Source organism: Pinus tabuliformis, chromosome 4_2 (genome assembly GCF_031772625.1).
Source record: "Pinus tabuliformis cultivar Carrire ecotype Pingquan chromosome 4_2, CPIR1, whole genome shotgun sequence".
Taxonomy (NCBI): domain Eukaryota; kingdom Viridiplantae; phylum Streptophyta; class Pinopsida; order Pinales; family Pinaceae; genus Pinus; species Pinus tabuliformis.
In genome coordinates this window covers 528,235,608-528,253,213 of record NC_142304.1, presented here as the reverse complement: position 1 = coordinate 528,253,213, position 17,606 = coordinate 528,235,608, and the positions used below count along the sequence as shown (strand labels likewise).

Here is a 17,606-nt window from a genome sequence, read left to right as displayed (position 1 = left end):
ATTGGGCGTTGTAACAGTTTCTGGTCTGCTGACTGTGCATTGGAACAGGTTCTGATCACTAATATATTGAAACAACAAAGGGAGGGCGACAAAATGGGTTTTGGCTTAATTTATAAGCGAAATAGCTTACCGTTGCGATTAGGCCGTTAATGGAGTGGGTCCATTATCGCGGGAAAGGTTACATAACGAGTGCAACGGGGGTGCCATGTGGCGGGGGTGAGTTGACGTGGAGCAAGAGAGGATGTGACAACGAGGGGAGAGGAGCGGATAGGGGAGTGCCATGTGGCGACATTGTATAGGAGTGAGGTGGGGACAGGAGGCGCCACTTGGCAGAAGGGGAGTGAAGCAGGAGTGCGGGAGTCAATGGTCATAACAGGCGGGAGAGGGAAAGTGGATTTCGGGGGGGGGGGGGGGTCCGAAATGGACTTGGAGGTGACACGCTGCAAAGGCGGTGAGCGGGAAAACTGCGTTTCAGAACCCCCCCATTGGTTAACTGTTGGAGGGGCGGGGAGGGTCCAAACTCATCACCTGCTGTTGATCTGGGTGGGTGAGATCTCGTGTGTTTAGATCTGTGCCAACTTTATTACAAGCGACAAATATGTTGCATCAAATATGAACTCTATTAAACTATTACAATGCGATTTTATATTGTGCAGTCAAATATTTAGCTTTATTTTTAACTATATTAACTTTATTTAACTCTAATTTAACCACGATTACACTGTGTGGTTAAATAATTATTTATTCTGACTAAATACCTTTATTGACCCAAGTTTAATCACGCTTAAATGGTGTGATTAAACAATTAATCATACTTATCTTTTTCAACTCTAATGTGGGATTTAAAGGTACTTCATTAAACTTTCTCAACTTTCTAAAGGTACTTCTCATGCATTATTTTTATTTTTATTTTTTTGAAATGCAGTGACATATAAATTTGCTCACTTATTGGGGTATTTTCATTTTTTCTCATATATATCTTTATTTTTTGTCATTTTTCACACACACACACACACACACATATATATATCTTTTTTTTTGTGTCCCATTTATTTTCTTTTCTATTTTTTCTTTTTTCTTTTTCTTGGAAATAATTAGTAGGATGAAATATTATTTACAATATGTCATATAAAAACCAACAGATAATCATCAATTGATCCTATAAATTATAGGATCCTAACACATAAGAAAGACTGCTAAGGTGTGGCAATTGTTGAAAATGAATGGAAGAACAAGTGACACGAAGACTCGTTATTGTATGGGCTTTGGACTCAGAGGATCAACCTGATTGAAGCATGTTTATGATCTATGTGACTTCCAAGATGAAGATGGCTAGAAGTTTTGAAGAGTGATGATGAATTGAATATATTGAAGATGATCCTGTGATTTTTTTGCTTTGTATTGATGATATGTTTTTGAGAAGGGCAGAGGACTTCTGTGTAAGAGAGTTGTTTTTGTAAAAGTATGAGCATGGTGATATCTTTGTTGCGATTTGGCACAATGGATTGCGAGTCCATGGACATCTCCCTGATGAATAATTTGAAGAAGCTGCAAGACTCTGATGTTGACTTGGTTGATTCTCTGATTGGTTCGTTGATCTATCTTTTGATGATTACTTTTGTGAGTATGATTGAAGCTGAATAAATAGCTGGATGTTCAACCTATTATTGTTTGCTAGATTCAAATATGGTATATTTTTCTGCTATTAAGCAGGTTGCTAATGTTTGCTTCTTTAAGAAGCTGCTTGTTGTCTGCTGGATTCAACCATGGTTGTTGATGTTTGCTTCTCTGAGAAGTCCCGACTGAAGCTGAATGAATAGCTGGATGTTGTTATCTGCTGGAATGTTTGATCAAGTACTGAAATCCACCATGGCTACTTTTTTGTTGTTGAGTAGGTTGCTGATGTTTTCTTCTGTGAGAAGCTTGGACCAAGTAAGTATTCCTATTGGAGAGGGAATATTGATTACATGACATCATGAATCTTCCTTAGGTTGCAGTTGTCAGACCAATGGATTGGTTGGGAAGATTGTCACTCGCTTAGGTCAATTGACCGAGAGACCAGTTTGTTTGGTTGGGGAGATTGGTTTTGTGGCATAGAATGATCCCTTAGGTCATGATGACTGTGCGACCAGTTTGGTTGGGGAGACTGAGTTTGTGATCTCTCCCTTGAGAAGTTGCTGTGAGACCTATGGATTGGTCAGGGAGATTGATATTGAGTTCCCTCCCTTAGGTCATGGGTCGTGAGACTATATAGTCTGGGATTGAGATGGGGATTCCTCCCTTAGGTCATGGACCAGGAGACCTTGTTTGTGGCTGGGGAGATGTACCTTGTGCATATGATTGGTTTGGCTTCATTGATTGATTCCACTGGTCAGTAGGGCATTGACTTCGATGCCATAGGGTTGTGGCTTTTGGGATGTGTTGGATGTTGTGTATCATTCCTTATGATGAGGCCGATGATCTCTCCCTAAGGTTGTGGGCCAAGAGACCTATGGATTGGTCGGGGAGATTGATCTTGATGGAGAGAGAGAGAGACTTGTACTTGTGATCTCTCCCTTAGGCTGTTGTTCGAGAGACCTATGGATTGTTCAGGAGTTTGATCTTGAGAGAGAATGAAAAAATACCTCGTTGGCTAAGAGGCAGTGTTGGAATTTGAGTAGCCATGGTTGGTATTTTCATCATGATAAGAAAAAGGAAAATTTGAATTGGAATTTATGCCTCTAAATTACTTAAGTCGACCTCCTATTGTTCAAGTCGGTTGGGCCCCTAAGAGGCACCCATTCGACCCCCATTGAAGACTATATAAATGAGACCTGCTCTCGTCATTTGTACATCGACTTGTGTCTTGACTATCTTTGATCTAGTGAAGTTAGAAGTAAAAGAAGGGTGCCAAAAATCAGGGGGGGGGCTTGGCACTCCATCTTGTTCTTGGTTATTGGTTTGGCTATTAGCTTGAAGTTGTTACTTTCGATGTATTGATGAATTTTGAACACTCTCTCTCATAAGGAAAGAATTATGAGTTTTCCCCTTGTGGGTTTTGTCCTAGCCTCAAGTCTAATTTCCGTGTCTCATGGTTACTTTCTGTTGCTCTTTCATGTTCATTGGTTGAAATTTTCTTCTGTATAACTGCTTGATGATGCTATGTGGAATTAATATTTAATCATTAGAAATCATTATCATGTTAAAGAAAATTTATTCTAGCTTGTGCCCTAGAAATAAAAACACATATTTGCTAATCAACCATCAAGATTGAATAAAGTGAATGGACAATACATCACGACTTCTATATAAGGATTGAACCCCCAAATAGCTTTTATGATTTTAGATTTTTCACTCCTTAGACAACTCTGTGTTCTCATTAGGGGAGACCAAGGATGTGATTTAGCATCTCTCGAATGGAGCGAGGATCTAGTTCTTCCTCCTTTGTGTACAAGGCTTCAAATGTGTACAATTTGCTTCTTTAACTACTGTAAAGTTGCTCAATCTCAAACCACTCTCTAGGTTGATTTTGTTAATAGTGTTTTTTTGTCATCTTGCTTTGGCTTGCTTGTGGATGAAATGTTTTCTTGTTATTGGACTTTGACTAGAGGCTCCTATATTTGAGCCTCCATTCCTATTCCTCCTTTTGATGAGCTTTATGAATTTTATTGTATAGTTCTTTTTCCTTGACTAGATTTTGAGTTGAGATCTCCTCTATCTCAACATTTCACATTAGAGGGATCCAAATTGTTCTTGAAGATTTGACCATTCTTGAGTTTGGGGTATAACAAATTTTGACCTAATTCTTGAAGGCATGCTTAACATCTTGGAGTTTTGACTCCCAAATAAAAGAAGGGGAACCAGAGACTATCTGATTCTAGGTAGTTGAGATGACATCAAAGACACCAGGAACTTGGAGCTGTAAGGAGTAGTAATAGAATGGGACCATGATTTAGAGATTACCCAAATGTGAGGAAGATTAGCTTGCGATTTGAAACACTAGAGGGAACGTTCTTGGAGGAATTGGGTTGATCCCTTAATAAAAATCACTATGGAGAAGAAAATAATCTAGTCTAGCCATAATGTGAGCTAGACCAATTCTCCTATTATTCCATCTATATTTCTCTCTTGCAGACTTGACGTCTATCAAATCCCATTTCCCATTGAGATCTTTCATCATTTTTGGCAATGGGGGTTTGGCACATACTATTGCCACATTTTTCTTTGTTTGATAAGATTGTATTGAAATCTCTAGCCACTACTATATTCCTAGTGATTTTAGAATCTCTATGTGCCTACAAGGATGCCCAACAATTTTCCTTTTTCATATATATACTCCGATATAAATATTAAAGAAATGAATTGACAAACATGATGTTTGAGCACACTTTGAGAATTCTAATGTAAATTGGGAGGGTCCCATAAAGTACATGCTCCTCTAGCATTGAGTGCACTCTAATGCACATTTTCCTCTGCTTCTTGTCAAAAGCTAACATTATATTCTTCTCAAGCTTAGTCACTCAAACAAGGACGAATGATGGCTTTGTAGCCTTGATTAGATCTCTTAAGAGTGTTTTCTTTAAATTCACTAACAAGGCCTTTACAATTCCAGGAGATCATAATCATCATTTAACACGGGGAGTCTTAAAACTACCTCTAGAGGAGTCTGGAGGTACTTGATGTCCTGAGCTTTTCGAAGATTGGGTTTTTGGTCCCTATCCCTAGTGAACTTTCTACTACAGTTTGTATGCCTAATGATTTCTCTTCATTTGTTGCCTCCTTTCTTTTGTCTTTTGCTAGTTTCCTTCCTACCTTTCTTAAAAGTCTTTCATCTCTCGTGTCTTCTTCAATTTGTTGTTGTGCTTTCTCCCTAGTGAGGACACCACTTAATTGAAGACTAGATTTCCCCATGGAATGATGGATTGCCTCTTGCCTGTGTGAGACTAGATCTTCCTCTTGATTTTGAAAGGATTCCATAAGGCTTTCAGAGAAGGTGGAATTCTAGAATTCTTAAGGGTTGAGAACTAGAGTTTCCACTTGATCCGTCAAAAGGTACATGTGCTTTCAATGGGGTCGCTTCTTCTCACTGTGATACAACTTCAAATTTGTTTGAGAAGGTAGGTCGATTTACGATTGGGGAATTGGATGTTGTCGTGTTTACAATTTGAGGAATCTTTGGTGTTGATGCATGTAGCTTGGTAAGGATTGTTTGAGTTGTGCTTACTATGGTAGGTTGCTTGGAGGTGGAAGGGATTTCTTGATTAGGTATTGCTCCTTGACTTGCGTTTTTTTCTTTATGATAAATCGTCATTTCGCATCTTTGTTAGAAGTTGCGAGAGTTTGGGTCTAATTCTTCTTGCAATTTTTTTTGGAAAAATGACCATATTCATGCCATGTCTTGTAATTGAACGCCAATTGTCCATAGTCCAATTGTTGTGCATGCTTCCAATTATCCAAAGTGAGGAGAATAGCTTTTGGGAGTCCCTTTTCTAGATCAATGTCATGTCCCCATTTTTATTCTTCTTCATAGTGCAATCATGATGGATTTCCAGGGCAGGAGATGGCCAAGTCAATGGAGTAGGTTTATGTCATCAGGGGTCCCGATGGAGTTTTGAGGAGTTTTTATGAGATTTGATGGCATTTGCTTAGCAGATTCCATCGTTCGCACAGTTTGTCTTTCCTTCCGTCGCATTTCGACAACTTTCAAAAATCAGCGTTATTATTGGGCATAACTTAATTAATTATGCTCGAGGTGGCATTTCGGGGAGATTAATTGATGGAACACCTCAGTGTAATAGCTCGTTGGAATCAGAACGAGAAGATCTACAGGATGGGATGTTGAGAAGAGACTTCCAATGGCCGAAGAGAGTATGGTGGGCAATTTTCCATTTTCCTTAGTTAAAAATGACTTTAATTAGTCATTTAATTAAGGAAAAATAATTAATTGGAGAAAAAGGGCCAAAAGTGACTTAAGTGAAATAAAATAAAATTAAAAGGTCACTTGATAAAGTCAATGGAGGAGCTTCTAGAATAATAATAAAATAATAAAATAAAATGCTTCTAGAGGTTTGGAGATCTATCCAGGAGATCTATAAAACAGGAGGAGAAGGTCATTTGGAGACATCTTGGTTTTGATATTGTTTCTTGTATGAGAGGTTGAGAACGTGGTTCTCTACTCCATTGGTAGCCCCAGGACGAAAACCCTTGGGTGATTTAAAGAGATTGGGCGAGCACCCATCTCCCCTTGGTGGATTCATTCAGAATCCATAGGTGTAGTGATTGTTTTTCTGTTTCAGTTTGGAGACTAGAGGGTCATTCCCAGCTATTGTATTGGCATCTATCTATATATAATAAAGCTGGATTTTGGTTGCTGCATTTCTGATTGTTCCTCATTGTGTGATTTTTAATGAGATTTTATGCAATTTGTGGGTTTATGGTTTCAGTCAAATTTCTGGTGTTTGGGTTTCCATGGCAATTTGACATTAAGTGCTAGATAATTTGATTTGAAGGGTTTGTTCCAAATTTCCTTCATTTGGGACATTACAATCAACTTGTACACAAATTTAGGCACATGCAAATATTTTTGCCTCAGGCTCTTATTTGTCAATGTATTTGCCAAGAGTGTTTCCAATAATTCTCAAAGCATCCTCTCCTTTGTAGTGAAGGGAAGATGAGGCAATTGAACCCATACTTGAAAAATAGAATGAACATCAATCTATGAATCGAAGTCTAGAGTCTAGTAATTGAGATACATATCTAGGGTTCCAAAGAAGTAAGGCCCATTACGAAAAATAAAGTCATGGTTGTCTTTTGCTTCGAACAAGAAAGCATAAGTACTCCTGAGTCCTACCGTAGAAATAATAAGATAATTTACCCTTGATCAAAACCATCCAATTCTTTTCAACTCACATATCCATCAATGTTTCAGAGGGGCAAATACACATAAATTGTCAATTAAATTTCCTTCAACAAGAGCTAAAGCCATATGATGGGGTGTAACTGAGGGAAGATTGACCTTTGGAAATTGTCAAGATTTTTGACAAATTGAGAGGGTTGAGTTTTCTTGTCAAATTTCTCTAATGAAGAGATGAGAGAATTGAATGCAATAATTTTGAAGTATGAATCAAGAGGAGGACAACCCCTTCCTGACATTAAGGCCATCTTCAGGTGGCCCAAATGGTCCAAAGACGCATAGTCACTAGGGTTAGAGCAACGTGCATGGATATCCTTCATTTGTCTTAGGTACAAATCCCTTATTAAAATAAAAAAGAAAACAAATGATGTCTAGCTTTGTTGTTATTCTTGAGTTTTTTAGCTGATGTTTTAATCCATCTATATGTTGGGGCATTATTGTCTATCAACATATTTTTCATTCTAGTACTAAATTGTATCTCAGTTCTTCATTACATGTTATGTTTTTAACATCCCTTGCTTGAAATCTCTCCATTGGTGAAATACTTCTAATTTATTGTTTACATGTCAAAATATTTTAATCATGGTTACTCTAAACTTTTGAGTAGTTCCATTGATTCCCTACTATTACATTATCCATTGCTAGTCTCTTGAGATGTAGGATTTACTATGGGAAGTTGACATCTATATAGGGTTGTTATAATTGAAAATAGAGTTTTGTTGACTTAGGTAGCCTTTGGAAATTGCTTTGCTCCCTTTATTGTCAAACTTTGTAAAGGTTACATTATTGGGCTTTTTACATTTGGGTTCTTAATGTGTGTTAGGGTTTTCTCTTCTTTGTGTATGATATATGGCATTTTGGCCTTGCGCGTGATTGGTGTTACGATTTTATACTAAGATGTTTGACATCTGGGTCAAACTCCAAAGTTTGAGATTTGGATTTGCATGGCTTTTACTAGTTACTCTAGTTGGCGACTTACATTTGAAAGATCTTGCCTTGCTTATGTTGGTCGTTTATATTTGGAGGGCCACTGTGTTAATAGATGGGGGTAGTGACGATTATTAACTTAGGTTTTGTACCCACAAATATAGATCAAATTGTCTTTTTTCTACAACACTTATTTATATATACTTATATAGCTCTTGTTTGTTTTTGTGTTTGTGTTGAAGATCAAGACCTATATTGATAACTTTTTCAAGTCACTTGGAGCCCCCCTAGACCTCATGGCCCTAAGATGGTCTTTTACCTTAAGCAAGTTTTTGTCTTTAATGCATGATATGATTGTTCATCCTAAGTACGTTTAGATTCATTGGTCACATATACTAAGGATTTTTCTTGACCATTTGACGGCTGCCATTAGTTACATGCTATGTCACAAGGTTCGTCGAACTTCTGCCTTGAGGTTTGAATTTTGGCAAACCTTAAAATATTTTTGAGGTTTGACGAACCTCATTGAACCTTGTAGCCATTGACCAAGTCCGTAGATCAAAACTCATAACCTCATCTCAAAATTCAAGCTTGTAATCTATCTCCACAATTTCTATGTTCATGATAACATTTTTTATGTTTATTGATGTTGATATCTTACTATTTTATCCTGTATTTCATTTTAAAGTTAATATATATGCAAGGGATGTGCATTGGGATGAAACCCGAACTGAAAGAAGATCATAGAGTATGGAAGGGATGTGCATTGGGTAAGAACACCAAGAGACCATTTGGAAGAAGTGCTTCAAGGTCAAAAGAAATCTTGGATCTTATTCATTCCGATGTTTGTGGTCCTATGACTACAAAATCACTTGGAGGTCATTTTTATTATGTCACATTTATAGATGATCCATTCAAGGAAAACTTGGGTTTACTTAATGAAATCCAAGGATGAAGTATTTACAAAATTTCAAGAATTCAAAGCTGAAGTAGAGAACCTTACAGAAAGAAGAATCAAGATATTAAGATATGATAATGGAGGAGAATACACATCCAAGGAAATCATAGCCTTCTGTAAGGTCTCTGGGGATTAAGAGGGAAATCATAGTCCCATTTAATCCCGAACAAAATGGAGTTGCAAAATGAAAGAATCGATCCATTGAAGAAAGTGTAAAATCGATGTTACGTGATCAATATTTACCGAAATTTCTGTGTGATGAAGCTCCAAAGACAACTCTATACATACAAAATCAGAGTCCCCACAGGTCACTAGATAACAAGACTCCCGAGGAAGTGTTCACTAGGAAGAAATCCTCGTAGATCATCTCCGAATTTTTGGATGTCCTGTATATATCCATATACCCAAGGACAAAAGAAAGAAGTTGGATCCACCAGGCATGAAGGGAACATTTGTGGGATATAGTAAGTCTTCTAAGGCCTATAGGATCTACATAAAGGAAGGACACCAAATAGAACTCAGTCGAGATGTATTATTTGACGAAAGTATTGCATTCAAGAAATCAAAGGATATGCCTGTGGACTCTGATGATGAAGAACTTCCGGTATGCGAAGAAGAAGTTACTGGGGAAGAAGAAGAATCAAACCATGAAGATGAAAGTCCCTATGAACCTATATACAACCTGTGGTAATCCCCGTAACTAGAAAAAAACCTAACTCATTGAAGTCTACACTTCTAGATGTAGAAGGTCATGGAGCAGCTCATGGTACATTCAGGGAAAGCAAGAAGCCCAAACAATATTCTAGGTATGAAGCCTACATGACAAAACTAATAGAAGCAGAGCCATCCTCTTTTGAAGAAGCTGTCAATCACCCAGAATGGAAGAACGAATGAAGAATATCAATTTGTACTCAAGGATATACTGCATAATAATAAACCCTCATAATTGCTGCACCGATTTTCCCGCATTGGGTTTTTTGGGGACTAGTTGTCCAAAAATAACAGTGTTACTTGTGTGTTTGTTTTCTTTCAGCTGTTGATCTGTAGATGGTTGAGACTATATTGTGTTTATTTCGTATTTAAATGTTTTAAATAACTTGTTCGTAATTAACAAGTAGAAGAAATAAGCTAGATGAATACAAATTAAATTTATAATGGATAGACTTAGAAATTACAACATGGTATCAAAGTGTGGTTGCAGATCACAGGAGAGTTGAAGGCATCAACTGAAGCAGATTTGCAGCAGAATCAGCTGTCCCAAGTGACAGAAGCTGATCCTTGCAAAAAGCGACAGAAGAAGGGTTGACGCAGAGGGATTGCGTCATCAGTCCGGGCTAGAGAAAGGCCAGCGTAGAGGCTGAGGAGGGCAGAAAAAGGCTCATGCAGAGCCACGTAGAGACCAGGAGGGTTGACACAGTTGGCTGAGGGAGCATTTTTGCTAGTATCGGGATTGCGTAGAGCTTAGAGGCTCAGTCCTTTAGTTGCTGGGGAATAGGAAGTTGTGGGCAGTTTGTGGGAGTGAAGCTAGTGGGGTATTGTGGGCAAAACAATACCTAACAGGACAAAACCAAGGTAGAGGAAGTCGCTACCGAGGCAGATTTCTAGCCAAGAAATCTAGATTAGTGTTGCAGGTGCACAGAAGATTGGAGAGGTACGACTTGACGATTTGCAGGAGGATTTCCAAAAGGAAATCGTGACTCAGAGGGAGTCTAGCAAAGAACTTCCTAGCGGGAAGTAGAGAGACTTAACAAGAGTCGAAGAGAGAACTTCCGGAGGGAAGTAGAGAGTCTCGGAGGAGTTGACAAGAAGAGCAAAGAGATGACCATGAATGGGCTGAGGGATTAGGACAGGTTAGATGGGGCGTCCAACTTTGTGGTCTGGAAGGCGAGGTTCCTGTGCATTCTAGATAGACATTGCATCAAGGCCTTCGCCTTGAGAACAATGGCGATACCAGTTGATCCGACTGATAATGAGAAGTACTAGGAGGCAATGGCCAAGGCGAAATGCATCATCCTTGATGGGGTCAAGGATCATGTGGTCCAACATATTGCGAGAAGGAGACGACAAAGGAAATGTGCAATGCCTTGAAGAAGTTGTACCAACAAACTTTCGTGCAGAGAAAGATGTTATTTGAGAATCAGTTGCGGTCATACCAGATGCAGAAAGAGGAGCAGATAGATCACTTCCTCGAGAGATTGAAGGAGATCTGTGACCAACTAACTTCCATAGGGGGCACGCCGGATGAGGAGATGTTGCTGAGGACCGCACTAAACGTAGTCTCTGAAGAGTGGGAGACATTTGTTCAGAGCATACTGGGTAGGGTGAATCTTCCAGATTGGGAAGAATTGTGGGCGACTCTTCGCCAAGAAGAGATCAGACGACTGAGCAAGACGAGAAGTAGCGGCAAAGGAGTCCGGAACAAGAAGGAAGAGGAAGAGGATGCAACTTTGGCACCTACAGAAATCAGGAGAAGAGGAAGAAAAAGGACCTCTCCACGGTCAAATGCTTCAACTATGGGGAACTGGGTCATTATGCAAACCAGTGTCTGAGGAAGAAGAACAAGGGAGAGGCATTTGACTCCAAGGCAGCGCCAACGAAGGCGGAAAAGGAGGTAGAGGAGGATGACGATTGTGCCATGAGTGCTCATGTGCCTCTAGAGAAGAGGTGGGGAGACATCCAATTGTAGTCAGGAGGACTACAGACAATGAGGGGCAGGATCTTTGAGGTGCCAAACCTCTTGGATTATACCTTGCTACAAAAGCCCCGAAGAGAGAGTAGTAGGACTGGCGGATGTCGGTAGAGATGGATGCAGATGAAGCGACAGAGAGTGCTACAATGTAGGAGTCCCTGGGCAGCGCGAGGCTAGCAGGCTGCAGTAGTGCGAGAGGCATAGAGAGTGTTGCAACAGTGCAGGATGGCACAGAGAGGTTTGCAGCGGTGCGAGATGCAAGGAGTTATTGCAGTAGTGAGGTAGTAGAGGGAGCACTTGTTAGCGGCAGAGAGAGCTTCAACATCGGGAGTGTTTCTAGCCTGACAGGGATGTTAGAAGTTGAGTGGATCAGTTACTTACTTCTCAGCAACTGAGTTGCAGTGCAGATGCAGTGTTGGGAGAAAGGACTAGTAGCAGCACGGATGCAGAGGGAGCTGCTGTACGGATGCAGCAGTGGTAGTGGTAGGGCCATGGGTAGCAATATAGGATGCAACAATGCAGATGATGTTGGGCGGGGAGGCCTAGCATCAACACAGGTACCGATGCCGTATAATCAGTGTAATGTTCAATATGGAGTATTACTAGAGCACAGTCCTCGCTGAGAGGGAGTGTTGATTTGGGGTAGCATCAAATGTGCTCTAGCCATGAAAATTGGTGGAGAGGCCAAAGCACATGAGATCTCCAAGACCCAGAAATGGTTTGGGCAGATTCTAACTGGTTTGGGAGACGTTAAAATTAAAATAATTAATATTTTCAATGGAGTTCCTCAGTCTAAACTTAGGAAAAATAAAATATTAATGGGTATTAATATAAAACTGGGTTAGAAGGTTCCAAAAGTCATGGATCAAGCCAAATCTAATCTTTAGTCGTTGATTAGAGATTTAATCTCGGCTGTTGAAGGACCAACAGGAAAAGTATAAGAGGAGGCTTGAGGGTCTGTTGGAAGACACACCAGAGTGATTAGTCATTCAGTTTACTAGAGCGGGGTTGCTAAGTAAAGTCGAATCAGTGATCAGCAGCGAGGGGTAGTGAGTATTGGACATAGAGGTAGAGATAGTGTCAAGAGACCAGTGCAGGAGCAGAGAGGCAGACCCAGAAGCCAGAGCAGGCGACGCAAAGCCCAACAAAGACAACGCAGAGGCCAGAGGGCTTGCATCATCCACGCAGAGGGCAGCAGGAGTGACGCAGAGGGTCCCAAAGGCTGTGCATTGCCTCAGAGGGTTGACGCAGAGGGTTCTGAGGTTGACGCGGAGGCTAGGAGGGCTGACGCAGAGCTTCAGTGTTGCTGGAGAGGGTTTCTTGGGGCAGGTTTTATGAATACCTTGAAGAGACTAAGGAGTTCCGAATCTAGCCCAGTGGATCCTACCAGTTATAGACAATTGATTGGCTCACTAATGTACTTGGTGAACACTAGACCAAACATATGTTTTGCAGTAAATATTCTTAGTTTGTTCCAAGCAATGTTTTAAAACTCTGACTTCGACTTTGACTCAGAAACGGCCGAGGGTCGACTCTGACTCCGACTCCGACTTGGTATTGACTTGGCTGGTTTGATTTCAATGACTCGGTCGTTGTAAAAAATACATTAAATATTTTTTTTTACTATAAAAACATAATTTTAAAGATTTTCATTCATGTCTTGAAACACAAAGCTTTAGAATATAGAGAGAAGACAACATATGATCAAAGTAGGCTCATGTATATATCCATTATATCAAAATGGCACCTAGTGCACTGTCCAATACAAAGTTCATACTTATCCACCAAGGCCAGGATTCTTTTGTGCCTCAGCCTAAGGACAATCACTAGACCACAACAATAATAATACCAATTCTCTGCCCCTAATGAAGTCTCAAAACCCTTGATTGAATTTTGGTCAAGCTCTAGAACAATCAGACGTAAATATGTATTTATTAGTCCATTGCCAGAACGTTTGCCTTTTTAAAAACATTGTATGGCTCAATGCATTGTTTCAGTTTTCTAATTCATGCCACTAGGATAACCATACTTCGGCCTTGTAATTTTCAAAACTTTCTCACAGTGATAGATTACTTTAGGGCTATAAATATGCAATAAACAACAACCCAACCATTGATATGTAGGAGGCGGAACAACTTTTGACAAATGTGCTTCAGGATTTTTGTCAAAGAGCCCAGTCGGCCGAGTTGTTACTGAGCCGGCCGAGTCATTACCGAGTCGGCCGAGTTGACTGAGTCAATGACTGGCTCGGTAACAACTCGGCCAACTATCCGTTTTGGCCACCGAGCCAACTCGGCCAGGCATTGGTTTGGTCTAACTTGGTCGAGTCGGAGTCGACTCGACCGTTTTTTAAAACAATGGTTCCAAGTGGAGCCGAAGCATGATCATTAGATAACATCCAAGCACATACTGAGATATATTGAAGGAACCATCCACTATTGCCTGAAATATGATAGGAGGAATGATGTCCACTTGGTTATTTTGATTGGGGAGGCAGTGAGCAGGATGGAAGGGTAGTACAAGAGGATGTTTTAGTTTGGGATCCTCATGAGCAGAAAGCAAGATACAATTGCTTTAAGTAGTGCCGAGGCTGAATATATTGCAGCCTGTGAAGTGAGCAGAGAAGCTGTCTAGTTGAGGAAGCTGATGTCCGACTTATTCGATGGACCAATGGACCCTACAATGATACATTGTGATAACACTAGTTGTATAAGATTGTATGAAGACCTAATGTTTCATGGAAAGAAAAGCATATCAACAACTAGTATCACAACGTTTAAAAGCTAGTACAAGATGGTTTGTTGCAGCTACAATATATCTCCACCGATGAGTAGGTAGCTGACATATTGACAAAATCTCTTCCTAATAAGAAGCTTGTGTATTTGAGAGACAAGCTTGGTTTGGTTGATGTATCCTCCCTGATTGCAAGGGAGAGATAGGCACATCATTCTTGTCTTCACTTGGGAAGATAGAATGGAGGATTGGGTAAGCATCTGGCATTTGATACTCTTTGAGGATGTGGTAGGGCATCCATGATAAGAGTAGTCGAGGACCGATATTCTTCGAGGACTAGCTATCCAAGATAAGAATAGTCCAAGGAAGGACATACTCTGTGAACACTCAGGTGGGGTATGTGGCTTGAGGGACAATGATGATCGTGTCTAGAAATCATTGGTCTCGCCAACATTGTGGTCCGATCTTTTGGAGAGATAGAGTTGTTAGTCAAGGCCTTGCTATTTGACAATGCTGGTTGATATGATGCTATATAGATGGGTTACCAATCTGACTCTTCTTATGAGATCTCTTCAGATTGGGAATGTCCATGTACCATTTATGAATACCTTCCTAGTTAAGAGGGAGTGTTGAAAAATGTGTAACTAGGTTCGGGTTTCATAGTAAGAAATTTACCTTTGATTCTTGTATATTGTAAAATGAAAGAAAATTATTATTATTATTTTTGAGCATGGGTTTCATGCTCAAGGTCTTTTATTTTATAATTCAAGCACCCAATGAGTGCTTCTAGGGTTTGTCCTAGGTCAAGAAGTCAATAGAGTCATTGTCATAAGTTGAAGACCCCATCGGGCACACTGTAAATTGTAAAGAAAATTATTTTTGTCCTTAAAAGTGTCAAAATACCCTTCAAGACCAAGTGGGCCTGGTAGTTGGCAAGCTGACCTAAATTAAGGAGCTACGTCCACCTTGAGAAGCCTATATAAAGGAGGAAACTCGATCTCCTTGGAACACATTCATTACACTAATTTTAAGCAAAGGGGGAAGAAGAAGAAGGCAACAAAGAAGGAAGAGGACGAAAGAGACTTGTCTTTGGGCTATTTCTCTCTCACACGTGTGAAGGAAGGCTAGGGTTTCTACAGCTAGTCTAGGGTTTTCTTCTGCAAGTTCGATCTTGAAGAAGGAAGGGAAAGAATGTCAGTGAAGGTCACAATAAGCCATCCTCAAGCTACAAAAGGAAGAGAAAGCCAAGCGAAGGTCTGAGGAAGCCTTGGGAGGAAAAAAGAAGCTCATAAGTGTGGCAAGAACTGCTACAGGAGGGTCAAAAATTTCAGACCTACAGTAGAGGCCAGATTTTGTAGTTGGAGGTCGTAGCTGTGCTTCTAAGAGAGATTTGACTAGGTTTGACTTGGACAAAGGAAGGACATCATGCATAAGGGTTGGACTTGGTCTTGAAGGGTATCGGTCTTGGTCTAGAGGTCTTGGAATTTGTCAATTGAAGAATCTATAAGAAGAGGAGGTTTGCAGTAGAGGATGGAGTTTTGTAGTTGGAGGTCGAAGCAGTGCTTCTGGAAGAGATTTGACTAGGTTTGACTTAGACAAAGGAAGCACATCATCCAGAAGGGTTGGACTTGGCCTTGAAGGATATTGGTCTTGGTCTAGAGGTCTTGGAATTCGTCAATTGAATAATCTATAAGAAGAGAAGAGATTTGCGGGTTTTCCTCTCAAGTGGCGAGGTTTTGGCCCTGGCTTGCAACCTATATTCTGTGTTATTGTTCTTGTTTTGGTAGCTGTTTGATGATACACAAGACATAATAATAAGCAAAGAAGCTAAATAAGTAAGAAAAGTAAAAAGACATCACAAGTAGTTATCAATAAAAGAGAAATCACTCTGATCGTTGTTCTATAGATTTCTCAACACATTTTACAACACTCTCTTAGCAATATTACATGAACTCTTCATCTTTATTTTGCTTTGAACATAGTGGTGTGAAAATTAGCTGGAAGATCAACATTACAATATTTCTAGTGCTGATTCAAAGACATATCACAACTTATAGTAGAGAAAACTCAACAATTACAAAAAGAAAAGAATTATGACCTCTTTATTTTTCCATTGCCCATGTAGATCTGCATTTTGTTCTTCTCTCTCACAAACACTACCATGAAGGACCTACCATGCCCTTAAGGCTAAAGAACTTTGATGTTAGCAACTTCTCTTCACCATGGCTTTGATATTATTACCATTTCTTCACTATGGCTCTGATACCATGTTAAGAATTGAACACAAGCAAGACACAAACACAACCGTTGGTTGAAAAGGCTTTATGGCATCTTAACACATTGTATTGATCTCATGGTATCAATTTATAATACATCATTTGACCACTTCTAGATATGTATCTCACGAACAACTCGTCAGTGGATCATGACAACCAATATATAAGGTTTACAACTCATGTCAATGTGGTTTTGGACTTTGTGATTGTCTAGTTCCTTAGGAAGCTTGTATAATCACAGAAGAATGTTGCTACAAATTGCTTGGATACTTCAGAAGAATGGTTCTTCAGAAAGCCCGAATATATGCCTCAGAAAGTCTCGGATATATGCCTTAGGAATCTCGAATATCTGCTTCAGAAAGTCTCAGATATATGCCTCAGAAAGTCTCGGATATATGCCTTAGGAATATCGGATATATGCCTCAAAAAGCTCGGATATATGTGCCTCAGGAATCTCGGATATATGTGCCTCAGTAATCTTGGTTTTGTGCCTCAAAAAGCTTGCTCAGATGCCTCATAAAATATGCTACAAAATCTATCTTTGATGGAGACGAATTGGCTCTATTTATACTATATAGTTGTTTGTTCATGGGAAGAGGCACGTCTCTTGGGCAGGCTGACTTGATCCTTGGAGGGTCGACTTGGCAAATTGGAGGGACAAATGACACTGTCAAAAATTCAAATTTTCTTCTTTTATAAGGGTCATGAAGAACATGCCCTTTTAAATTTTCTTTTGACCAAAACAAATCATGAAGAAGATGCTAGAAAGTAATAATAATTTATTTCTTCTTTTGTTTTTACATAAAATACATATTGATATAATTGCAATGACAATTATGAAGACTGACCCTAGTTACAATTTCAACACTCCCTCTTAACTAGGGAGGTATTCATAATTACTCAATGGGATAATCTCAAGTTGAAATATTCATATAAGAAAGGGTCTAGATTGATAAGCATTGTTATAAACATCATCATGACCAACATTTTCAAATTACCAAGGCCTTGACAAGTAAGCTCTATTTCTTCACTAGGTCAGAGCACAATGCTGGGAGGCATTCAATAGAACACCACAAAACCGTCTCTCTGAGGCACACACTCCACCTAGGTTCACCAAAGTATGTCCTCCAC

General features: G+C 39.7%; 1 protein-coding gene across 2 annotated transcripts in view; it reads left to right on the top strand.

The window, feature by feature from the left end:
* Nucleotides 1–17,606, top strand: part of LOC149170335 (lipid phosphate phosphatase 2-like) — a 170,382-nt gene that overhangs the window by 72,594 nt on the left and 80,182 nt on the right. The window lies entirely within an intron of this gene.